The following is a 27,914-nucleotide window of genomic DNA, read 5'->3' as shown; positions in this document are numbered from 1 at the left end:
TGAGATTTTCAAGTTTATAATTATATATCTACAATAGAAAAGGATTTTTGCAATAATCAGTTCTTTCATTGGACTCCCTACTTTGTAGTCTCTTCCTTTTCCAATTCATCCTCTACCCAGCTGCCAAATTGATTATATCATTCTGCAACTCAAAAAATCTTCAGAAAATCCATGGTCTCTAGAATAAAGCAAAAAATCTTCAGAAAATCCATGGTCTCTAGAATAAAGCAAAAAATCTTCAGCCAGTAATTTTACAAGCTATGCAATCTAGCTCCCACTTACCTTTCAGTCTTGTCCCACATCACTCACCTTCACACACTCTTCCTTGCGGTCAAACTGTCCCGCTATCTATTCACACATATTGCATTCCATCCTTCATCACCTTTAAAAAACAAAACAAAAAAAAGCCCCCCCCTCAAAAAAAAACAAAAAGAAAACTTGTTTCTTTTAAATCACAGCTCAAATGCCCTCTTTCATATTCCTCCAAGTTACTAGTGTTCTCCTCCTTATGTACTCATTCTGTATGTACTTATCAATGCAAATGTCTTCCTCTAATAGCATGTAAACTATTTGAAAATCAGGACTAGTTCTTTGTTATCTCTGTAACACTGGAACCTAGCATAGCACCTTGTACAGAGTAGGTGCTTAATAAATACTTTTTTGACTTTTCTAACCTTTTTCCCATTACATCAAACCACACATCTAAAATAGATGTTAGACACCTAAAGTAATCATATTTCCCCTTTAAAGTCTTTTATATAAATACCAACCACCTTCAGCTCAATCTAAATTTTGGCACTTTCAAACTCAGACACTAACATTTAAAAAACTTTTTGTTTTACACTGATAATTCACTTCACTTAATATTAACTGTGAGGGAAGGTATTCCGAATATAAAATATGCATATATCAATTTATTCTGCAAACTTTCATGATCAGATAAAATAATTAGTGATTATCTATTGGTAAATACTTTTTGATTACAAAAATAAGTTATTGCAGTTTGAAAGATATTCCTCAGTCTCTTAATCATATTTATAAACTATTATTCACATCTGAGTATATCTAAGTAAAAAAGTTAATTTGCCTTGTCGCTAGAAGGCGACCACTCTGTTTATATTCATCCTTTTGCTAGGAGGAGAAACAACTGAAGCAATATACATATTCATTAGACAGAGTGGGAAAAAAGTGATTGATTGATTGATTGCTTAATATTTAAACTGTTCATCCATGTGAATTGAATTAACTCTTTTGTTGATAGGGCAACTTCGTCATGCGCAATGCTTAGACAGATTAAATGAGGAATTATTTCATTAAAACACATTTTGGCTCTAGATTGTTGTTTGTTATTCACATAAAATTGTGATGATGATTACCCTGTCATATATTTAAGAAGCTTAAATGGTGTCCCTTTAATTTAAATAACAGTTTCAGGACACAGAAGAGAAATGACAGGGCATGCCAATTGCAAGGTAGGGAATGAATGAGAAAATTTTCTGGTAAACTAAGCAGTCCTTCTCATTTAAATAAGAATCTTTTTCTTACTCATTTTGTATGTGTGGACCATCACACAAAACAGGATCCTCTAACCCTCTTCTTACATTTTTATCCATTCTTACTTCCTATCATCCTCAGAAAGTCCCAACTTGACTTAATTCCAAATACTTCATTTGGCTATTTGGTTGTGTACCTAGATGTGTGTGTGTGTGTGTGTGTGTGTGTGTGTGTGTGTGTGTGTATAAGAGAGCATAATATAGTGCTACAAGTGTTGACCCTGGAGTCAGGAAGACTTGAGTTCAAATTTGACTTCTGACACTTTCTACCTATGTGACCCTGGACCACTCACTTAACCCCTTTCTGCCTGAGTTTCCTCAATTGTAAAATAGATATAATAATTGGAACCTTCCTCCCACAGTTGTTGTGAGGATCAGTCAGTACAGTCATTGGCGCATAGTAGGCACTATAGAAAAGCTTATTCTATTTCCCTTTTTCTTCACATCCTGCCTCTGACATTTGTATAAAGCTGTGTGAGCCATAGGAAGTCATTCATCTCTCTAAGCCTTAGTCTCCTCATTAGTAAAATGGGTATAATAATAGCTGCTAACTTAAAATGTAGTTGTGAGGCTCAAATAAGGAGATCCCTTGTAAAGTTTTACAAACCTTGAAGTGTTATATAAATGCTAGCTATAAGTTATTAGCATAATTGACTTGACTATGGAAACAGTATGTTTGTGATACTTTTCCAAGAATTTTCTTTCATTATATTCCCTATTTTTCTTTCTCTCTCTCTCTCTCTCTCTCTCTCTCTCTCTCTCTCTCTCTCTCTCTCTCTCTCTCTCTCTCTCTTTGCATTGGCATGGGTCTATTCAGCTCCAATCCTTTAATTAAATGGATTACTAATTAACATATTTTTCACCTGGAGCTCCTCAAGCCCATGAAGTTCCCTCCTCTGAATCTTTAGGGAGTTTATATTTTAGACAAAAAGGGGCACAATTGAAAGCACATCAAGTCCCTAGATATGAAATATCTAACATTTTCTTCAGAGCTTTGGCTATCTGACTTATACATGTATATCTTTCTCTAGTTAACCCTCAGCCTCTTTCTGTTGGAATAAAAATTCAGGTTACTAGAAATGATTTGGTAAAGAAGCAACACCGTGTATTACAGTGTTTCTCGACTGGGGAAAGAGCAGACATTTTCTTGGAATTTTTCTCAGTATTTAAGGAAGTGAGTACAACTTGTGGCATCAGTCTACATCTTCCTCAGAAGAGGTTCATTATTTTAGTTTTTATGGCTATAGCAATTGTTTGTGTTCTGGTCAGAAACTTAGGGTCTTCCCTTCTCTGATTCTTATGAGAAGGCAGACTAAGTCATCTTCTGCCTCAATTCTTACCTAGTTTTTAATTACTAAATGGGTATTGCCTTAGAAAAAGTGGGACCTGGGAAAGACCTTAGCTTAAAAAAGGCCAAGGTTTCTCAGTGCATCGGGAGCCATCTTCGGTCTTGACCTATGTCTAGCCACTGGACTCTGATGACTCTGGAGGAAACACTGAGGCTGATGACTTTGCACAACTCTGCCTCACTTAAATACAGTTCACTGGCAATTCCTGTTGTCCTCAGCCCTCTTCCAGAACAAAGGATGAATAGCAAAAAATGCAATAGCATTATCTATCTCCCTGTTATGCCACAGTTCAGCACTACTACTACTATTAATAATAGCTAGCATTTACGTAGCACTTACTATGTGTCAGGCACTATGCCAAGCTCTTTATAATTATTGGCTCATTTGAGACTCCCAGCAACCCAGGGAAGTAGATGTCATTATTATCCCCATCTTACAAAGGAGAAACTGAAACAAATTTAAAGACTTGCTCAGGGTCACACAGCCAGTAAGTGTCTAAGACTAGATTTGAATTCAGGAAGAGGAGTCTCTCTCCAATGTGCTATTGTAATGTTAATGAGAGTTAAAGATCTTCCCTAATCATTAATGGGCCAACCCAAGAACGGAAGCTTAATTAGAGGAGATTTGTTTTGTAGGAAGGACCACACTTTTTGTTAATTTTTAATGAGGTTCTCAAGGGTTGTGATGCCCTCAAGCTCTGAAAAGTGTACATATACTCTGAGGTTTTATTTTGTTTTGGGGTTTACTTATTGAAAGGGTTTGTTTGGCCAGATGAGACTCCAGGTAGCCCACTAAGGAGCAACCCAGCTTTGAAAACCCAGATGCTGGCACTTCTCTCTCTGGTAACTATGTATATATGATCACATAGTTAGCTCTCTCTATTGATGTCTGATGTATGTATTGCTTATGGTTAGACAGTTGGAAGCCTTCTCCGTTGGTCTTTATTTCTCTGTTTGTGTTTTCTCTGAAGTACAGGGTGCTGACTTTTTTCCCCAGAACTAAGTGAATGATATATGTGCTTGATTAAAGTAGATTGTTGACCCCTCAAAAGTTGCTTTCCTTTGAGAGAAGCAGATCTAAGAAGCTGTACAGCAGGCCCTACTGTGTATGTTGGGCTCCTTGCTGTTACAACTATCTAGCTGCCTAGTCCTACTTTCTTTTATTACCTTTTGCTAGTTGCCACTAGACTACTAATACTTTTTTTGCATCAGCTCTTCATTTGTTCCCTCCTTCCTCTCCCTTGCCAGGCACGCAAAATCTCTTTCTGTTTCTGAACTTTCTCCTGCTTTCATACAAGCTCCTCAAGCAAAATGAGAAAGAGTTACATCTAGTAATGATTGATTGATTCCATAATGAAGCATTCCCACTAAATGAAAGAAGCTATTTTCAAGCTATTATCAATAGATCCTTCATACCAGCCAATGTTGTGAAATAGAAAAAGGAAAGGAGAGTTAGAAAGGATTATGGTAACATAAAAAGAGAATGGGAGGGGAGAGAAAGAGGAGATAGAAAAGAGCAGCAAAATGAAACACTATGAGACAGACATACATGGAGATAAAGAAATACAGAGACAGAGGCAGTAACCAAGCTAGCTGAAGAGGTAATAACCATATGCCTTGATTTCCATGTCTGTAAAAGGCATTTCATTAATTATGTTCTAGCTTCTCAAAGATTCACATAAATGTCCACCAAACTGCAGAAAGAAGAGACTATTGTGAAAGGAAAGCAAGAAAAAGGAAAGTTAACTATTGACATTTTCAGTCATCAATAATGTCAATGCATAGTAGTCTGATGGAAAATGTGGTGTTCCCTTTTTGAATCAGAATTTCCAAAACATGAGTTATTTTCTCAAATGTATGGATCACCAACTATCATTTTCTCATCCTGTGTAATTAAAGTATATATTCTTCAACTAATCCTTCATAGAGATTTAAATAAATACAGCATCAGGGGGAGCATATTAGTTCTTAAATATGTATGTACAGCATCTCTAATATCTTTGAATCACTATTTTTTTTCAAATTTGAGAAAGCTAGTGGAATCACTTCTAGCTAACTCTTCCCTCTTTTATTAAACTTTGGGATATTTCATTGTTCATCTGTAGTTCCTGTCCAAATTCTGTGTTAATTAAAAAGGTGTTGTAAAGTTTCAGTTCGAGTGGGCTACTTGATTTTTACTTACCTACCTAATTCCTTTGTCTTATCTTCATAGCCTCTAGACCTGATGTGACCTACAAAACTACCTTTCTTCAGCATGCATTTCAGGAGCACCTGAAAAAAGAAACAGGATTAAACCTATTCAATGAAGAAGAGATTCTTTACTCCATCGGCCAACAGTTACAATGCCTATTTACTACATTTAAAGTGACGTTCTAGATGTTTAGTTCAGGGCTAAATAAGATGATCACTTGGTTAAAATATCTTCATTTTATAATGAAGCATAGATTGTGTAAAAAAAAAAAAAAGACATAATTCAAAGTAACAAAAGTTCAGGATGGTGGCCCTGGTTCCTCCATTAATTAGTCTAATGACCTTAGACAAATTTCTTAACCCCTCCAGGTCTCAGTTTCCTCATCTGAAAAACAAAGGTCATAAAGTTCTCCTCAGAGAGGATTTTGGTGAGGATCAAATGAGTTAATGCACATGAACAAGCACGTACTATGAATCATTATACTCAACAAACAAAAGTGAAGATATCACTGCTCTGTGCTACCCTAAATATAAATCCTTATTTTTATTTAAAGGTAATATTTTTAGTATAGATTATAATGATATTTATTCTTTAGTTTTTGTGTACATTAAAAATTAAATTTATCATATCATAATATAAAATTTACCATACCATAGCATAGGGACAGCTAGGTGGTATAGTGTATATGGAACACTGGGCCTGAAGTCAGGAAAACTCATCTTTCTGAGTTCAAATCTGATCTTAGATATTTACTAGCTGTGTGACCTTGGACAAGTCACTTAACCCTGTTTCCTCATCTGTAAAATGAGCTGGAGAAGGAAATGGCAAAGCACTCCAGTATCTTTGCCAAGAAAACACCAAATGGGGCCACAAAGAGTCAGACACAACTGAAGGACAAAAAAAAAAAAAAAGGAAGTAATTGGTAATAGCTGTCAGAACCAACTGTCTGAATAAAATCTGCTCATTACTTAGAAAATTACAAGGGAATACAAATGAGAAGAATAAAGATGAGAAGAAATCGTGGGTAGTTAGAGCAATTCCAATTTATCCATACTCATCTTTTTGGAATTTATGCTAGACATCCTGCTGACATGAGTAAGCATCATTACCTATATGCTTGACTTGATTTTAATACTTAGTAAGTTGTTAAAGTTTAATTTTATGTTTTCATTGGTCATGGCTTGTTTTGCAGTCTTAGGAGTCATCTTATAAAAGTTCATATTTCGGCTAATTTCTTTAGATTCACCAGTGATTTCAGTGAAAAAATCTTCCAGTGTTGTACATCTCAATATACTCAGGTAATTGTCATCTGCAAGGAGGAGTATCTGCAGAAATTAACCTATCAGTAACATTAAAAAATGGCAATGAAGAACAAATCTTACCCAGATTTTGGTATTTAATTAAAGTAGCATCAGTGAAATCAGTCTTTCTATATGTATATATTGGATAGACACTACAGATGGGAATGAACTTAGCCCAAAATTGAATAAGAAGAGTGTTATTTGTTACATTTGGGAAATCATATATCCTATCAAAGATATCACTATCGAGGATTTAGATCTGAAAAATGTACAAAAATATTAAGAACAGGCTGTCTTATAGTCTGTACCACGATCTTTCAATACAAAATAGCATCTTTGTTGTCATACAAATGAGTGAGAGATAGAAAGAATATGAGATAAGAAAGAATGTAATGTTAAAAAAAAATTTGATTTGGTAGACTAACAAGTAATATCTCAGCAAATATCTCAAATGCTTATATCAAAATTATACAATACTTTATGATGGCTGTGACTGTGCAATCAACTTTTCTCAGTGATCAGATGATTACTAAATCATATACTCAACTCAACATATCAGTGTCAAAGAAATTGGCTTGAGCTCAATTTAAATAAAAGTTGAATTTTCTATCGATAGTGAAGTTTTCCGAATTCACAGAAAATATTTTACTATTTCTATAGAGTTCTTTAAAAAGGATGGGGAACAACAGTCCTTGAATATAAGGTCCTGGAAGACAGGATCTGTTCTTCAGTTATGGTTTTATATCCTTAACATAATGCCAGGGCCATAGGATAACACTTAATGAATATTTTTGGTAGATTTTTATGAAAGAGATTAGTTTAGCCATCCAGAGTAGTAGCAGAAGCAGCAACAGTAGTAGTACTAATGAAGGTCCATTACCTTGAAAATAATATGAAGTTTGAAAGGAAGTCTATTGAGTTATACAGGCACATATAACAAAAAGACAATGATCTGAATCCTGAATTATATGAGGAAGATAATAAAAAGTCAAATATATGGGAATATTTGCAGTGTATTCAATTGTCACAAATTATTCACTGACAAAAAAAAAGCTCACTTCAGTATTTTCATTATTATTTCAATAATGTTATATGAATGTGAACTATGGAAAGCTACCATTTTGGAAGAACTAGAACTAACCCAAAAGATAATATAAAATACATGAGGACAATATGGTTACCTGAATGGAGACATACCATGTAGCTCCTCCTACTTCAGCAAAAACTTGAAATTTGCAATAGACCAACTAATGATCAACAAGTCTAAAGAGAAACCAAATAAGAAACTTCTTCCAAAAGTTATCCAAAAGCTAACAGGTACTACTAAGAGGAACCCCCAGCAAAGCCAGTGCCAATACAGGCAAAGCAGGCTAGAAACTCCTAGTGTAGCCTATTGTTTGGCAACGTGGCCAGAGAGGTCAAAAAAATGTGTGTAGCTTGCCAGACTGCATCTTGAGGCAATGAGACTAGAAGCTCCCCTTCTTCTCCAAAATATCCATGGGTGCTCAGAAAGGCCCAAAGTGGTCAGAAAGCTCTAGGGCAGTCAGAAATTCCAGGGATGTCAGAAACCTACAGTTAGGACTTTGGAAGCACTGGGAAGTATCGGTCACAAATGAGGTATGACAGTACTCAGACCAGAACAATCTAGTATTCCAGGCCTTCTCAGGTCCACACCACTCTCTTCTAAGACCCCAAAGAAGGCACTGAAACTCTAGTACATCTGATTCTCAGAGATCAAGGAGGATGGAAGCCTCGGAGATAGAGGTCAGTGAAAGAACCCAGGTGACCTAGAGCAAGAAGAAATAAGGTCAACAACTCCACTCCAGACTGCAGCCAAGAACAGAAGGAAGCCTTAACACAAAACCAAAATTCAGAAATTAAAACTCGAATAATGAGCAAACCAAAGAAGATACACGATACACACAAACACATACACACATAGGTATATATTTTAAAAATCACATGTATATATGTATATGCATGTTTATTTAGTCATATATTATATATTCAGACATATATAGAAATAAATATCTACAAATAGATAGCTATAGTTATAGATAGCTATATACATAATACATACATGCATAGATAAGTATACGCACATATACATATACATAATACACATATGTATATGTATTTATATATGTTGTTCAGTTGCTTCAGTAGCATCTGAATTTTCATGACCTCATTTGGGATATTCATAGCAATGATATTGGATTGGTTTTCCATTTCCTTCTCTAGCTCATTTTACAGACCAAGAAATTCAGGCAAACAGAGTTAAGTGACTTGCCCACAGTCACACAGCTATGAAGTTCACACAGCCAAATTTAAACTCAGGAAGATGACACTTCTTGACTCCAGGCCTGGCAGTCTCTCCACTGTGCCATTTAGCTGCCCAACAATAACAACAAAAACAGTATGATAATTTGAAGTGAGGAAAAACTTAGGTTCAAGTGTCAGATCTTGGAAGTTACTTTCCCTTAAATCTATAAAATGATTTAATCCCCAGATTATACATTTATATCTGTGAGCAGTGAAAATAATCACCCGATCCAAATATCCTATTTTACAAATGAGGAAACTGAGACTCATTGTAATTATATGACTTCTTGAGGTCATGCAAGTAGTGATTGGCAGAGTCAAGATACAATGCCCTTTGATTCTAAGTCTGATACTCTGCTCACTATAGCATGTCACTATTGAGTGGACAGCAAGATGTATCAGTAGATATTATAGAAGGTGTTTAGCCAGAAAGTCTGTTACTGACAAAAATCATCACCATGATGTCTTTATCTATAAATGGAAATATCAATATTTATTATCCAACTCCCTCCCAGAAATCAAGCCTTACTTCAGTAAAGTGCTTGGATAAACAGTGGAATATAAAGTCCAAAGTATTGAATTATTATAACAGATTGTTGAAGTAATTTAAGGCTAAAAACTGTCCTATATTCTCCTTTTGCCAAGAAATGCATTAAAAATGACCAAATGTGCATAAATAAGTTGTTTTGGAGCTAAAGGTTGTGCTTGAAAATCATGTTTTATTTTCTTTTCCCTGAAACATATTCATAAGGGTCAAACAGCCGGCAAGAAGAAATTCAGTATGAAGAATGTAGCCTGTAGACTCCATTCCACAGGTAGCCAGCCATCTACTAGTTAAATATTCAGAATAAAGGAGCTTTGAGTAATATGTCTCAAAACTTCCTTGTCTTTTTTTTTAAAATGGAGTGAGGGGGAGAGGAATCACAAACTTAGATTTCTAAATCAGTGCTTCTGTGGCATGTCCAAAGACAATTAATACTCCCAACAAAATCTTTTCTCCCAATTATTCTTGGCAATCAAATATTTCAAAGTGTTTTTCAAATCTGAATTTCCATAAAGTCATACAGTTCTAAAATCACATTACTGTCTTTCCTAAGTGTTTTTAGAGCAGTCAGTTTGAAAAGGACAAATCAGGGACTGAGCAAAAGAACATTTTACACGTGGCTATTTTTTGATTCATTGCTCTGAGTGTTTTGATCCTCTAGTATTCTTTGCTGTTATGACCTTTATATTTCCTATTGGCCATATAAATTATATTGAATACGAAATAAATCAACAATAATTCATTAAATCACATAATTAAGTCCACAGGATAATGCTTTCCTGGCTTCTATTTCTTGTCCTAAGTGATACTCAAAGAATTACATGTTAAAAGATTATGAAATATGACCTTGAGAAAGGCACAGTGACCAAACCTTAGAAAATATTAGAAAAACAACAATTTCTACATCAGTATGGGGAACCAGCATCAAAAAGCCTGAAGATTATAAATTGAATGTTCTCTCAAACCAACGGAAAAGGTTAAAATTCATCATTTTAACTGATAGGCTTTCTTTGGGAAAAACTGACGCAAAGAATACCGAATGCAACCTTAATTTGATATTCTTTCCAAAACATTTCCTCAAATATCATGTCTTCAATGATAAACAAGATTCCCATACTAATTACGGATCCCACAGTTTTCTTTATTGCAAGAAGACCTATAATTGTATTACACATCTATGTGTATAGGGTATACGTGTATAAATATGTACATATATTATGTATGTATATACATGTATAGATATTTGCTATAAATATAAATGCCCTCTGGTGCTAAATACTTCAATACGTTTCATCTAACTTTCTATTTAATTGCTTAAATCTCATGTTTAAATTAGACTTAAAATTACCTTTCCTGTTGCCTATGTAATTGGAAAAATCTTCATTCCTAAGGTATGGAAAACCCAAAGGTATCAAAGCTATAATATGGAGTCAGGATCAGCAGAAATCTCTCCTACTTCTCATCCCCCTAGCCCCTGCTGTTCCTCAGCTGTTGGGGAGGGGTGTAAGAGTAAGAGAGGTCAGCAGCTTTTCCCCTATTTCTTAGCCAAGAGTAAACAAGGGCAGATAGGAAAGAAAGACCATGATCAGCAATTTTCTTCTGATTACATTCCTACTCTAATTGGTCCCAGATTTTTTTTTCCATTTTGCCATATAAATGATTTAGCATCTATTGTCTGTTCAACTGTCTTGGTCTTTCTTTCTCTGCTACACGTAAGAAAGAAGATGCAGAGTTCAAACCAAACACTTTCTATTTAAAACCTATTTCCAACTGCCTTTGCCTCGGAGTTTCTTTCTCTCTGTCAGGTTTCTATTCCCAAGGTCCTTGATTTGTAGCTGTGGGACATAAAATGTTGAAAGACAGCAAGAAAAGTTGCAACATTCCTTACTAAAATCCTTTTCTGATGTCTCATTGTAGCGTGGAAGTGAACCTAGGTTATCTAAGGCTAATACTGGAACAAAAAACTCTGGCATTGTGGGAAAAGATAGAAGAACTTCAAGGATGAGTGAAAGAACAGAAATGTACTGCTGCTATCCAAACCCCGGCTAAATTTAGAGGCTCATAACCAAAGTTTAGCTACCAGAAAAGGTTATGATTTCTTTTTGACTATAGTAACGGATAAAGTTTAAATACATGGCAGAGAAATGTTATGTTTTACAGCAGTAAAGGAAGTATCAACACTGATTAAATTACGCATATTTGAAAATCAAAGTATAAGCAGACATAGTATTTATGTATAGGAAGATTATTCACACCCAACATCTTATTATTGTCAACCTTTTCATAAATGTGGCTTCTAAATTTAGAAGCATCTAAATGTACGGTGGGTAGAGCACCAAACCCAGAGTCAGGAAAACCTGAGTTCAGATTTGACTCCAGACACCTGCATGAGCCTAGACAAATTATTAATATTTCTGTGCCTCATATTCCTCAGCAGTCAAAAAGAGGCAATAACAATACCTATCTCCCAGGATTATTTTGAGGATAAAATGAGATAATATTTATAAACTGCTTTATAAGCTTCAAAGTATTATATAAAATTTAGTTATTATTATTAAGTATTGATAACCCAGAAAAAGTTCCCATTTAAGCATCAATAAAGTTGAATGAAATCCCTAAATTAGTTCTAACACTCTTTCCACTTTTCTTTGTTTGTATCCTTTACAACAAATAATAGGTATAGAATCCATGATCAAAACTCCCAGTGAAAATTTTGAATGTAACCTTTAAAATGCTTTTGTTTTCACCCAAATGTTTACCTATGACCCTGTTTGAAGAAAAGACTAGACAATCTCTAATGGTCTGGACAAGCCAGCCCGGCTATTCTGTACGCTATTAGCTAGATGCTTAGATGACACATTCAGAAAAACTAGAGTATGTTTTACTAAAAACATTGGCATAACCCTGAGGTGTGGCATATTCTTCTGCTGATTTTCCTGGCTGGGTGGGAATGGTAATTGGCTTCTAGCAGAGGTGCCAGCTGTTTTCATCCCAAGGCTAAAGGAGAGAGGACCAGGGTCACCAACGTCTCATCTCCAAAACTCTTCCAGCCTTTCCACATAATGAAAAATTAATATCCTGCCTTGAATATTTTCACATGAAATCTCCATAGGGCATGAATACAGTGAAATGCAAGCTTGTCTGTGAAGAGTTTGCTAATCAAAATCAAACTGTATTTACATCTCTTGGTAACTCATGACATCTTTTATGATATTAGCAGTCATGATTTTGTTTCCCATAATGATTCAACTAGACTTCACAACTGTTAATTAGCAATAAATTTCTACCCTTAAAATAATTTCTTTAAGCTAATGGTATTTAGTGAATATTGCAAAGAACATTTTAAATGTTAAAGCTTTTATAAGTGACTTTAAACAATACACATCTACTGTACAGTCAAATGCTTTTAACATAAACATTTGCTACTACTATGCCTGTTTAGCTCAGTTGTTAGAGCATAAGTCAGTCATAAGTTCCATCCTCAAATGGGCCAGTTAGCTTTACTATGTTCCATGACTTGAGAAGTCAGCCTTAATCTTCTGGTACCTGGCTTGGAAGTGCATGGCCTCCATCATTTGAAAGGGACTGTGGATGGAGCTTGCAAATCTGTCCCCATTAGTGAGCAAATAGCTCAAAAGTAGAAATTTTTTTGTTGCTGTCATTTTCAGCCATGTTCAATTAGTGACTCCATTTTGAATTTTCTTGGCAAAGATATTGGAGTGGTTTGTCATTTCCTTCTCTAGCTTATTTTACAGATGAGGAAACTGTAGCACGGTTAATGGCTTGCCAGTGGTCACACAGCTACTGAATATCCAAGGCCAGATTTGAAGTCAGATCTTCCTGACTCCAGGTTTGGGGCTTTATCTGCTTTGCCACCTAGCTACCCCTAAAGTATACTTAAAGTAGTTTAATTAAAAGGCCTTATGTCTGTGGGCAGTGATGGTGATCATTTCACATGGTTCTATCAATATCATTACTCTGATCCTTCTTCTGGGTCAATTTCATGATAGCCTTTACAATAGCATGTTTATTCTAAATTACCAGCAGAACTAGTGTTCCACCACCCTTTTTTTTTTCCTTTCCCAAGTCCTTCTATACACGTTATTCCATTAACCCTAGAGACATTTTGCATTGGTTAATTGGTATTAGTCAATAAAAAAATGTGGAAAAGAATCAAGCACTATGGTCATCATTGTACCTGATTCTAGGGTCTATAGAATGTTAAACACTTATCCTATCCTTTCTGACCCAACACATTAAAGCTGTTAGTGGAAGTTGTAGATCAGTTATAGTTTTCAGTCTTATGTTTTGATTGATGACCTCTATTAATAACAATAGTATAAGTCAACTTTAAGATCCCCAGTGGGTATTAGGCCAGTAAAAACTCTACATTTACCTCATGCTCAATATCTAACCCCCTAAAAGTTTTGTTGAACATTAAGAAACAGCTTATCAATCACTGCAATTACATACTTTCAGACTGCCCATCCAAAGCAACTATATGGACATACCATCTGTTATTTTGTTTTTAAAACCCACTAGTCTGTTTATCCAAAGCAGTCATTTAACATCTGAAATTATGTTCATTTTTAAGGTGTGTGATGGACTGATGAAGACAAGCTTTTGTTTTAATTATCAACAATTTCTGTGGCGCAATATAATTTTTGCAGTGCTCAGGGCCCTTTGAAAATCAAAAAGAATCCAACTAAAATAGTAATTAATGTCAAATGACTAGTCACAAAAGGCTCTATTTAATTAAAAAGTTCTAATCTTTGATTAAACCTCATCACACATTCTCCTGATTGCAAACTGTTGTCTGAAATAGGAAAGTAATTGGGTACATAATCTATTGTTTCTCCTGACTGACATCTGCTAATTGTGTAATATTACTTTCGTTTTGTTTAAAAGTTGGAAATTATTTTACATATTTTGTGTGTACATGAACATATCATTTTGTTCTAAGACTTCTTAGACTAAATCATAAGTAGTTTCAAATAACAGATCCTCAGCAGGTTATTAAAGAAGTAAAAGCAAGTATCTATAACTTCTTGAGGTTCCCATCATGTAGAAAAATAATTATTTCCTAGAAATATCTGTTTTATTGTAACATCCATTAGATTATTTCAATGCCCCTATGTTTTTAAGTCTGAAGGTGGGATTTTTTTTGAAAAATGTCTTTGCTTTTGCAATATATTGAAATAGCTGGCTACCCACCCAATTTTATTCTGTATTTTAGATTCTACAGCATTTAATACTTGATATTTCATCATATCATTAAATGTAATTACATAGCTTCAAGGTTTTGAATGCAAAAATCATTCTTTTTAAAAAGGTATGTGTGTGTGTGTGTGTGTGTGTGTGTGTTATTTTTTTTCTAATAGATGTAGAATTGAATGGATTCAGAGGAAAAAAAATAATCACATCCCCAGTACATATAACAGAAGTTGCTAAGGGCCATGTTTTCTACTGTTTTGTTTTGTTTTGTTTTTTTGGCAAGTTTATAAAGCCAAATATAATTAAAGGGGCCCCAAGAACAGGAAGGTTCTAGATTATTCTTTGATAACTTTCGTCTCCCTCCTGCTGCAATTTTTCACCAATGTCTACAAAACTATTTCCCAGCCTTGAAAAATACAATGATACTAAACTCTAACCACTTATTCTTCATTCTTATTAAGTTTGTGAAGCAACACACTAAATTATTAAGCAGCTATGATTCAAAAGGAAAATAGATTGACTAACCATGTAGCATGTTTATCACTGATGATTGTGTAAAACTTAAAGAATATGTAGAAAACTATTTTTTATTGAAACAGTAAAACCTACTTGAGGAAGAAATATAGACTTCCAACAACAAACCCTTCTGATAATAAAAAGCTGATATCTGGTTCTTCCTTCCTTCCTTCTTTCCTTCCTTCCTTCCTTCCTTCCTTCCTTCCTTCCTTCCTTCCTTCCTTCCTTCCTTCCTTCCTTCCTTCCTTCCTTCTTTCCTTCTTTCCTTTCCTTTTAATATTTACTGGGACCACAGTAACTTAACTGAGGAAATAAAAATGTCTACTAGAGTTTTCCTCTTGAAGCCCAATTAAGGATTTGATTAATTAACAATAACAGATTAAAATGTAACATCAAGTCATTTATGTGTATGACATATGACTAAAGTAGTTTGCTAAAATTTGTGCATCTGACACTATTGTAAAAAATGGATTAACTTCATAAAGATAATTGAAACAATAAAGCACGTTAAAAGACAGATCATAAAGTGATACCAAAATTAATCTTGTCAAGTATTTAACATATGAAGTCAAAACTGATAACCATCTACTGAAAATTCAAATACAAATAAAAATTAACGTGAATCTTAATGTCTCCCTTTTGAAAAAAAAGTATAATAGATTAATTAAACTTTTTACATACACTAGTATTTGAGGCTTTTAATTTTGAAAATGTATTAGTACTAGGGTCAATCAGAGCATTTCCCCCCAATATTGCATTTCTAAAGACAAAACACAATGCTAGTGATATCCCATTAGCTTTTCTTCCTCCATACTGTGGAAACAGTCCATATTATGCCATAAATAATAGCTAATTAAATACCACAAATGAAAATTATTACATAAAAGCATTAACGTTGAGACAGAAAAGTCTGTTTAAGTAATTATAAAAAAGTCTTACATTTCATAGCACTTTAAGGTTTGCAAACAATTAGTCCTGCATTATCAAAATTTTCTTTTTCCCAACTACAACCTTGTGAGGTAGATCCTAGCATGTTAAAGAGAGATGGAAAAAAAGTAGGAAAGGAAAAAGGAGAGGGAGAGAGAATGTCTTTGCAAATGGATGCATTTCTTTTAGATATAATAAATTTACCAATAATACTAATTTGTTTTTTCTCATATAATTTTCTAATTAATATAAATTCCTCTAACCATAGAGAACAAGTATACTGGCAGCTTGGTAATACAGAGGAATAGAACATTAGACCAGTATTATGGAAGGTCTGAGTGCAAAATCAGCCTCAGAAACTCAATATCTGTGTGATCCTGGGCAAGTCACTTAACAGGAGTCAGTCTCAGTTTCCTCACCTGTAAAATAGGTATAATAATAGCACCTACTATCCTGGTTTATTATAAGATAAGACTAGTTAATATTTATAAAGTGTTTTGCAAACCTTAAAGGGCTATATAAATGCTACTTATCACTATGTTATTATCATTATTAAAATTATCATTATTATTATTGTCATTATTGCTATTAGTATTATGGGGCAGCTAGATGGCATAGTGCAAAGTGTCAGGCCTGGAGTCAGGAAAACCTGAATTCAAATCTGGCCTCAGACACGTCCTAGCTCTGTGATCAAGAGTAAGCCACTCAATCCTATTTGTCTCAGTTTCCGCATCTGCAAAATGAGCTGGAGAAGAAAATGGCAAACTACTTCAGTATCTTTGCCAAGAAAATGCCAAATGGGATCACAAAGCGTTGAACTTGACTGAAAAACTAAACAAAATGAGTATTCCAACCTTTTTATGGACTGAAATTCTCTTTAGCAGTCTGAGAAATATGCAGACTAAAATAAAAATAAAAGAAATACAGAGACAGCAATATAATGAAGACAGTAATCTTAGATCAGAAGGTACCATGTATATAAGAATGAGGAAAAAAGTTCTATTTATTACAACTTAATATGACCAATAAATAGTGCTTCTCCTATGAGTTATGACTTATCTGAAATAGATTCTGTGCCTCATGTAATTAGATTTTTTTAATTAGAGTACACTGTAGGGAGGATACCTAGAGAATATGCAAGAACTGAAAGAAATGCTGGTTTTAGGACCATGATAGATACAAAACAAAACAATTCAAACATAAATTTGGAAACCGGACAAGAAAAACAAATGAGTCAGAGTTTTATAGTCTAGAAAACAGAAAGCTAAAAAAGGTTAAGACTAAATAAGTGTCTTCTAGCATAAAGAAAATGAAATGTAGTAGAATTTGTGCAAGGGTTAATGAGACCTCCCAAACTTGAAATGGAATAGAAACTGAGCAGAAGTTGATTACTCATCATAAAATCCTGTAAATATGGTTTTATGATAAGCATAACTTTATTGTACCCTTACAACGCCATATTACCCAAGCTTCAGTCTTTTGGTCACCTCACAATACAAACAACAGCAAACAGTGTAGTACTCCTACACTGAAGGGATGAAGGGTTTGGGATGCTCTATCACTTGTCTAAGATCATAGACATTATTTTTAAGACACAAGGTTTGAACCCAGACCTTGTATACTTGGAGGATAGTTTTCTATCCGCTAAACACCACTTTGATGAAATATTGCATAGCTTAATAATTCAATAGTCATCCAAGTATATAGCAAATCTAAAGGATATAAATATGGAAGGATAAATCAAGATAAACAAAATCCCTCCTAAAGCTGGGTTAGAGTAAGATAATTAATAGTTTTCTTTATTTGTCAGTGTTTCTGGGTGACCGTTTCCTTTGGGGATATTGTGACTTCTGAACTACTTCAAAAGCTTATCAGCATTTTTTTAAAATTCAGGGCTTTGATACAGTATATAAGTGGCATTCACTTGACTGTTGTGGTTATAGCTATCTATCCATCTATCTATCTATCTATCTATCTATCTATCTATCTATCTATCTATCTATCTATCTATCTATCTATGTATCTACCTACCTATCTATCTACCTATCTATCTATTTGTCTGTCTGTCTGTCTGCCTGCCTGCCTGCCTGCCTGTCTATCTATTTATCTCTCTGTCTGTCTATCTATCTCTGGTAGCCACCTTACCTTCATGAGAATAAAGTTATTGAATTTGGATCATGACATTTATAGGTAAGAAGTTTCCGTAGTATAAATATATTTTTAAAAATAACTATTATGAAGTCAAATGAAAATTTTAATGGGCAATTAATAATATGATAATGGGTCCAATATGTGGTCAATTATTTTCTATGTTTATTGAATCTTAATGCATCATATTAAATAAGCTTACCTTAATTGATCTTCTATAGTTGTTATTTTAAAATACACACTATATATCCATCACTATATATCTGTTTATGAGTAGAACCCTTTTTGTTTTATCAAAAAATGTCTCAAATCCTCTCCCAAATCAACTGGTTGACAGTATAGTACTGCTGCTAATTGGTATATGTTTTTCTTTAGAAAGTGATATTCCTAACCTTTACTTGACATGTTTGGGCAAAATGCCACATAACATTTTGAGAGCTTATCTATGCTCATTGCAGTTGTGTTTATGCTGCCACATATTTGGAAACATACAAATGAAAAAAGAAAAAAAAACTTCACAAAGCAAAACATTGACCCAATTGGTTAGTAACAGAAAAATGTATAAATCAGAAAGGAATGATTGCCAACTATGTAAAAATCTTAATCAAATGGAATATCATCAATCTACAAAGCTACACTCTTTAATTTGAGCAACATTTGTCCATTGAAGTACAAGGAATCACAGCAGGATGAGTATGGAATTTGAATTATAAATAAGTCCAATATCTTTCTTTTCTGGTGCAAAATAATTTGGAATTTACTGATGGTGCATTTCATCCACGCTTCCATAATTCAAGTACAGTTATCTAATATACTTTACCATTAGACATGTAATGAAACTATCTTTTACATTCATTGTTTCTTTGCAAAGCTTTCCAGTACTATGAAACGAAATCTATGACATAAATTAAAGTGAAAAATGAAAAGACAGATCTTGAAGGATCTTTTGTGACCAGTGCTAAGAAAATGAAACTATTAGAGATGAACTGATTTGCCAAATTCAATACAGTTATCGATATGAAATTGAATCAGAAGTCTTCTCACTCCGTCTTATGATTCCTTCCTTCCAGCCCCACCCCACACACAATCAGATTGTGGTATATATGCCATTTGTCATCACAAGGGTAGTTTGTACTAATGAGGCTCTATGGAACAACTAGACAAGAACCACCTCTCTAACACCAGTTAGCCATTTCAAGCATTTATGAATGCATACTACTTTTGACGAATAGAGTTTATGCAAGGAAAGGGAGGTATTTGTACAAATGTACAAAAGGGAGGATGCATAGTAGGGGACAAAGTATGCATGACCTCCTGAAGATGGGTCAGTAATGACTTCTTTGTATATAGAAAGAATAACATTCATTTTACAACCCTTATGGCACTTATCCAGATGACAAACTTCCCCTGTATAGTACCAGTAGGGCTTCATTCAGCCCACTAATGCTTTTCAGTATATTTGATGATTACAGCAATGATGATCCACAAACTCCAAATACAAACACCCAGGTCAACTTCTTGCTAGTGTTCAGTCATTCAGTCATGCCTGACTTTTCATAACTTCATGGACCATAGAATATCAGGTTCTTGTATTGTTCACTATCTTCCAAAGTCTGTCCATGCACATGTTCATTGCTTCCATGGCATCTATCCATCTCATCCTCTGCTTTCTCCTTCTCCTTTTGCCTTCAATATTTCCCAGTCTCAGGGTCTATTCCAATGAATCCTGTCGAATCATTATGTGGTCAAAGTATTTATGCTTCAGGTAAACTTGAGAACACAACAAATAAACTCTCTTGGAACTGAAGCATTATGAAGACAGATGTACTGTTCTCAACATCTCAGATAAAACAATTCACAAACAGCTTACAACAATGTTTTTAATAGCAATTTTAATACCAATATTCTACACACTATGTAGAATGGAATGCTTTCATAATATAGAAATGTTTCGGAAGATATTAAAATTGTTTAAGAGAATAGCAAGGTACATGTCATCCCTTTCATGCTGTTTGCTGTTAGAATCGTTCAGAAAATACTTTTAAAGTAATTATATAGATGATAATAAATAATCAAATGAAAGAATAAATCATTGATTGCAAAAAGCAGTCATTTTATCCAATCTGCAGAGTATTAAACATAAAAGCAAAACAGAATAGAATTTTGTATTAAGACAATTTCTATCTTAATTTCATCAAAAATGAGAAGAATGTAATAACAATGATAATGATAATTGACTTTTATATTATATGTAACTTAATTTCAGAAGTCATTTATCTGTGAAGTGATGTCATGTAGAGGGGAACTCTAAGCAGAGGTTTAATTGATATCACAGAATTGACAGGTAAAAGCCAATCAGGTAAAGTCTATTTAATGGTACTAATTGTTGGGTCTATAGCATATTATCCATCAACACATTTTTAATAAGTACCTCCTACGTTCCTAGCACCATGGTAGGTGATGGGTTAGAGTAAAAACAGAAAGCACAGTTTGGCTAGGGAGAGTTTCCCCACTCAGAGTCCTTAAGCTATAATAATGAAGAGAAGTCTTATATAAAAGCTACAATAAAAGACACAAGACAGCATACTCATGTTAAATTATATTACAGTACCATAGAGGCTTTGATGGAGAGGAGAGAAATATGGGCTGGAATTACTAGAGAAGTCTTTGTGAAGGAGGGTGTACTGGGATTATGAGGGAAGGAATCCAGTACGAGGAAAGACATGAAAGTGGAAAAAATTTTCTGTATTAGAGAGGTCAACAAATACTGTGGTAGAAGATTCACTTTGAGGAGTACAAGAGGAGTAATGGGAAGCAAGTTTGTATAGATCTTTATTATGTCATTACAGTCATATCTGACTCTTTATGAAGCAATTTTGGGGTTTTCTTGGCAGAGATACTAGAGTGGTTTGCCATTTCCTTCTCCAGCTCATATTACAGATGAGGAACTGAAGCAAACAGGGTTAATGGCTTGCCCAGAGTCATACAGTCAGTAAAGATCTGAGACTGGATTTGAACTCATGAAGATAATGAATCTTCCTGATTCCAAGCCCAGTGCTCTATGCACTGTGTCACTTAGCTGCCTGACTTGTATAGGTCGAATGGGACCAAATTCTAAGCATCCGTTCACTCTTTTGAAAAGAAAAAAATAACACTAATATACTTGTTCATTTGAAATAATTAAGTAGATTTTTTTTATTTGCAAGTTTAACTCACCTAGCATTCAAAATTATCATTAAGAATACTGACCCCTGGGGAAAACTGTTCTTAGGAAGATGGCAAGGGGGAAGGATTGTCTTTGGAGAATGTTCATCAGAGTAGTAGGTGAAGAGTGAGAGGAGTTGGAAGGAGGAAGTGAGAATGCTCATCCCTTTTCTCCTGTCAGATATAGACCACTGAATAAAGGTTATAGTTACCAACCTTAGCTGCAGCTCTCTTTCCATGGTGGTCTGTTACATTGCTCAAACTCTCTATCTCCTTTTCATTAACTTGCCTTTACACAATTGAGTTAGTTCTTATGTGTGGAAATTCTGTGAAGTACAATCATCTTGACCCCTCTCCCTTTTTTCTTTCTTTTTCACAAGGCTCTATCCTGATCATATCAACACTGCCTTTCGTCTCTAACTAGACAGAATTACTCATCAATCTTCCAAGAGGTGAAAAGAGAAAGACCTCTATTTAATCAGTGGACATGTTGACTATAGACCTGAATAATGAAGTGAATTAAATTATAGTGTGGTCAGTCTTATATTTCACTTGATATTTGAGAGGTTTACTTGAGTTGTAACTGTTAGGTACTATAACATTATATGTTACTCATTACAATTTTAGAGAGATTTTTGTCTTTTTTAAAATTAACATTATTCAATTTTTCAAAAGTATTTTGCTTAGAACCCTGGAAATAAAAACACAAAATTTTCATACCTTTTTCACCCCCTAGGAATGAAAAACAAAATGTAAGCTTTGCCTATTCTAATATTCTGGTGTTAGCAGACTAAAATAGACTTTGAATGGTTTGCCAAAATTTACAAATGTTAATATTTGTTACATACATATAGCTATATAGATATATATTATCTATAAATTATACATGTAATTATAATGTATATATATATTATTATATATTATATACAATTATATATTATATACAATTATATTGTATATATATGTAATATATACATAAGATAAATTATATATGTAAAATTGTATTTTTCAGTTAATATACGTACAAAATATATTTTATATCTAAGGCTATAGCTTTTTTATTACTCAAGTTTTTTTTACAAAAAAAAATCCCCCCCCAAAAAATAGTTTTCCTCCCTTTAATTTGATTAGTATAGAATCATAGATTTAGAAATGAAAAATATTTTAGAGGTCTTGAGTCCAATACCTTTATTTTATAGATTAAAAAAAAATAAAACCCAGAGAAGGTAAATGAATATCCAGGATCATCAATCTAATAATGTTGGAAGCAATCTTAGAATGCAGGTCTACCAAATGTCAGTGCAAAACTCTATTCATATACTATACTGCCCAATTACCCTCTGGGATTTTAACTTATTTAAATAAAACTTGGTATCCATTAGTTAACTTTGTTCTCATCATAGGCATAATAGTTTACCTAGTTCTACACTCTTGTACAATACATTGAAGGAGTTAACAGTTGTGAAAATACACTATTATATCTGATTTGGGAATGTAATGAATCATCATTACTCAGTTAATGACTACATTTTAGGTTCTGCACACCTTATTCCGTTTATTAAATTCCGTGCAATATATGTACATTAAGTTACCTATTATTTGCAAGGCTTTTTTTTTGCATTATTAAATTGTGGCCAATGGGCTCTACATTGTAGAGTGTGTGTGTGTGTGTGTGTGTGTGCATGTGAGTATGTGTGTATGTGTATGTGAATTTAAGAGGGAATCTAGACCATAGACTCAGTTTACAAACCTGATAGTAGAAATAAAAAGCCACTCACTTTAAATCAATCTAGGCAAAATTAATGCTTTTTTTCTGCAATTTCATTTGATGAGTGAAATGGGTTTGCGCCCACAACTCTCACTGCCTTCTAATAAAGAAAGATTTTTATAATGTATTTTAATGAAAGATAAAGCAAGTGATTCCTTTAATACTAAATTTTATTCTTTCTAGTTTGACAAACAACCACTGGTTTTTGTGTTTTTTGTTTGTCTTTGTATCTTTTTTCTTTTCTCTTTTTAATTGAACAGCAATTTAAGGAAAAAAATAAGACGGGGAAATATCATACTTAATTGCCTGGAAAGGAAGAACTCATATATTGAACATATAATTACACGAGTGAGACCTTATCCTTGAGACTAGGGAGGGTTAACAGTTCTGATCCCTAATAATGTGCAATGGCTTTCTATAACGTCTATTTCCTGAGAAGCTCAATGAGCTCCATGGGTATTATTCTCCTTTGTCCCTGTGAGGAAACTGTATGACAGACAGGCAGTGTAAATGAATCCTTATTGTGAAAAGTAATGTGGGATCTATTATAATCACAAGTGGTCAGGTTGTTGGTTTTTGCTCTCCTGAAAGACAGCACCTCCAGTGACACAGCTCTTGGAAATATCATGCTAGGTCATCATTGTAATACTGACTCTGAGGAAAGAGTGCCACCTACTGAATTAAATTTCGCGGGTGTGCCTGAGAGGGCTGGTCTCCCAATTTTAGCTCTTTCCTATCCTGTTTTCCTTGTTAGAATTGGCCAGAATGGTAATGTCTGGAAGCATTATGATTATAACGACCCACCTTCCATCTTTTAAACTCTATTTTAAAGCTGCAGAAATTCATTTTTGTTACGTAAATTCATTTGACTCACAACTAACTCTTTGGATTAAAAAAGAAAAGTATTTATGAAAGTGTTCAAAGTCTTCCAAATAGGAGATTTCTTGAAAATAACCCCACCCCACCTTATGTGACTATCACTAACAACCCACAAGGGGGAGCTAGTGTGTAACTTGTTTTTGGGTATCTTCTGAAGGAAGTCCTGGTTGAGTAATTTAAGATCAGTTGTTTCTGGATTCTACAACTGAAACAGCTGTAAATTTTGCCAATAGGTTTTGTAAAGATCAAGATTAAAAAATTATGTACATAATAATTTTAATTAAGGTAAAACAACTCCTCTTTGTATCCTTTGAAACATAACAGATATATTTGGTTTCAAAGTCCCATTTTATGAATCCTTATAATACACAACACACAGTTATGTATATCCAGGTACAATACAGTTTACTTATTAAGTGACCTATAGTTGGTAGATTACTTAACTTTATAAAAGTTTGAAAACTGACTTCTAGGATACATCACCTGAGGTTCACAAATGCATGACTCAGTAACTGGCAAGTAATCGTGAAAAATTACTTCTGATTTCCAAACTGGCAACAATATCCATATTGGATCTATATTAATTATGTCTTTAAACTCAAGTAAAATGTGCATACTTCCCAGGAGTAAATTTCATTTCTATTTATAGTGAATCTCCCTTAGTTTAGGCATTCTGTGAGAACTGTTTCACCACAGAATTTAGTGATTTTATTTATATGTTCACGTATATGCTAATATCTTAGTATACTTATTCTGTAGTATAAATGCCAGACATAGCCTGACCTAGTCTTCTTAGCTTATCTGAAATTCCAAGAATTTTAAAGTTTTAAAAACTTGAATAAATATCAAAATCACAGTATATTTGAGATATCAAAATCAATCTTATCTGTTTGAGTGAGATATCAACTTGTTGTGGGATGTGTGTGTATGTATATGTGTGTGTGCTCATGTGCACACATACTAGAAGAGGAATTATTTAGAGAAAAGGGAATACTTCTAAGATTAATTTTAAGTGCTATTATTTTCCTTAAAAGTTGCATTCAAGTGTAATCTATTACCATAATTAAAATACAGTATTAAGGGGAAAGTAACTCATGTTAGCAGTTGTCCTGGTGATATTAGTGACATAATCAATTGTTAAGAATAAAGGATTTACTTTAACCTCCCCGAAAGGAAAATTCATGTTTATCAGGGAAACATAGAATATTCTCAGAACCAATATTATAAATAAAGAAAAATACTGAATCTAGTAACATTCAGGTTCACCCTACCAAAACATTTCAGTCATCCTAGTATTTGATGTGAAATGATTACACACATTTTTTTTACAATGATAAAGCCTCAGGCTATCTAGACATTAGGAAAAGCTCCTTTAAAAAGAAAATCAAAATCCCTTCTCCAAAGGTGAAATTTTAACAGAAGAAAAGCCAAGGAAGGAAATAAGGAAGAAACTGTATTTCAATCATCACATTATTTTTCATTCTTCCTAGCTTCAGCTAAATGGAAAAGGGTACTAGATGACTTGAAAAATAAACTGGCACCAAACACCCTCTTTCAAGAAAGACATCTTATTTCAGAAGAACTCTAGCAGGACAAGTTTTTGAATCATATTACTACTGCTCCTATTAAGGCTACTAGGAACATATCATCAGGACTTCTCGACTGTGTATTTACGAAGTGTGTGTCTGGGGCATAACATTTAATTCAAATATTCAGAAAAGCAACACAATTCTGTAAAGAAATGCCACCTGAATTTTTCCTCAATCCTCCTCAAGGAAACATATTCTTCCAAATTAATTCGTATATAAATACAGTCCCATACCCTTCCCCTGGGAGGGCAGGATATTGCTTCATTTAACATTCTCCATATTAGTGTCAGTAATCAAAGTAATGGGAGGAGTATTAATTGTATTATCTAAATATAAGAACCTACACAAAAAGGAAGCTTTATTCACTCTCTAGTCTAAGCAATTTTAACACATGACAACAATCTATACTTGAAATTCCCCCAGATTCACATAATATTTTAATTTACTAAACTCTTTCATTTATATAGCAGCTTTCTTCTAAGAAACTCTAAACTGTTTATTCTCAGTGAGCATGTATATGCATTGATTTTGTGTAAATCACCCAGAACTCTTTGGATTTTCAATAAATATTTATTAACAATGGTGATAATATAATTTCATTAGAGTGCTGAAGCATTTGTTTGTAATTATCACTAATCAGTTTGAATCTACTCTGTTTCTAACTGTGTAAATTCAGTTACATAAAATTGTATGGGGTTAAATCAAGACTTAGATACATATGCAAACTGTCATTGTACTGCAATTTATACCCAGCATAACCCAATTTATGCTTTTAGGGGTGTGGATCTGATGAGGGAATCAGACTATATGCCCATATTTTCATCACACATTTTTTATGAACCTTAGAATTTGAGGAATATATAGTCCAGGTATAGTAAGGTAATCAGGAGTAATCCCTGAGGAATCATCCCTGAAAGCCCTATGAGGGAAATCACCTGTTAGGGAAAAGAAGGCAGAACTTAAGATATGATTTTCAAAGCAAGGAGAACTCACAGAAGGAAAGCCACTAATTCTCAACAACCACTTCTAAAAAGTAAAATTTCTGTTTAAAATAAAGTAAAACAACTAGATGAAGAGGGAAACTCATTTTGGTACACAACAAACTTTCTTCATCCCTACAGGTTAGATAGAAGGTACAGCATATCTAGAATAAGTCTTAATTTGCTCTCCAACTGGTCCCACTTCCATCAGCTTATGCCATAAATACACACTATTCCAGTTCAATACACTAGAGGGAGTCAGGGCATAATTACATAAGGGCTTTTACATACACATACACGTGAGTATATGTACATATATACATGCCTATTCTCACAATACTATGTCATTATGTTAGCTGTCCTCTGGGATTTAACCTTCCTGGGCTCAACAGCTATTTAACAGCTCATTTTTACCACATACATGCCTCTTTATATCTTGTTAGAAAGGGGATAGAATACAAATACCAAGGGAGTGTGTGACTATCTAAAGTGCCTTGTATGACTATCTTTGAACTACTGTGTAGCCCCCATAAGTAAAACGCTTGCAGTGCTTAGAAATCAATTATTTAATTAAGTTGTATTTAGTCCATCCATTTTTATAATTAATAAACTATATAGTGATTTTAATATCCATTAAACAACATCTTCTGCACTTGTGGAACAAAGACAACCCAGTACATATTAGCCCACAGTGCCTGATGTCCTTCAATTATACTTTACAGACAACTCACGCATCCAACTTATCTGCAAAACAAGCCCAGTTTTCATAAAGCATTGCATGCCTCATGATTGGCTGCAAGATCCTACCCCAGGAGAAACTGTTCATTTAGAAAATACAGACACCTTAGGACTTGAAATCCTACTACAAATTTTAATTTCTAAAACCATTACAGGAGCTCTTGGTTCCCTAGTATTTGTGGATGGGCATAATGCTGTCTCTAACTCCAGGCTAAAGGTTATCCCTTTGGAGGAAAGCCCCCAGAGAAATTTAAAACAGAACAAAAAGAACTCTTTTACCTGAACCTTGAAACAATACCCCCTGGAATAATTTATATGCGTGTGTATGTATGTATATAAGTATGAATATGTGTGTATCTTACTTCTGATAGGTCTGGATTTGATTCTCTTTGTAGCCTGAATAAGTCATGTTACAGGTTTGTACATTCGTCATTCACAATTTATAAATGGCTACTCAACTTTATATTTATGAATCCAGATCAATACTTCCGCAATCAAAACACTCACCTTTTTCTATTTCAATACTCCAATTTTCTTTTTCCACTAAATCTTTTCCCAGGATAGCAGCATTTCAAACAAATTCAGCATCCCTCAGTCCCCACATGTTGATGTTCGAAGAGTTTGGAAAGCGAGGTAGTCTCCATGATTCGGGAATGAAGCACGGTCGTAGAGAAGTGAGATGAAATGAAGCA

The 27,914-nt window shown here is 34.0% G+C and overlaps 1 long non-coding RNA gene across 1 annotated transcript; it reads right to left on the bottom strand.

Annotated features, from left to right (window-relative positions):
- On the bottom strand, nucleotides 1-27,879 carry LOC140511417 (uncharacterized). The gene is made up of 3 exons (XR_011969544.1): nucleotides 27,730-27,879; nucleotides 5,084-5,172; nucleotides 1-178 (listed from the first exon to the last, which is right to left on the bottom strand). It is a non-coding gene; the product is annotated as an uncharacterized lncRNA (long non-coding RNA).
- Nucleotides 27,880-27,914: the final 35 nt, after the last annotated feature.

The sequence above is a fragment of the Notamacropus eugenii genome, chromosome 6 (assembly GCF_028372415.1).
Source record: "Notamacropus eugenii isolate mMacEug1 chromosome 6, mMacEug1.pri_v2, whole genome shotgun sequence".
Classification (NCBI taxonomy): Eukaryota; Metazoa; Chordata; class Mammalia; order Diprotodontia; family Macropodidae; genus Notamacropus; species Notamacropus eugenii.
Note: the sequence above shows the minus strand (reverse complement) of the source record. Positions and strands in the feature narration are given on the sequence as shown.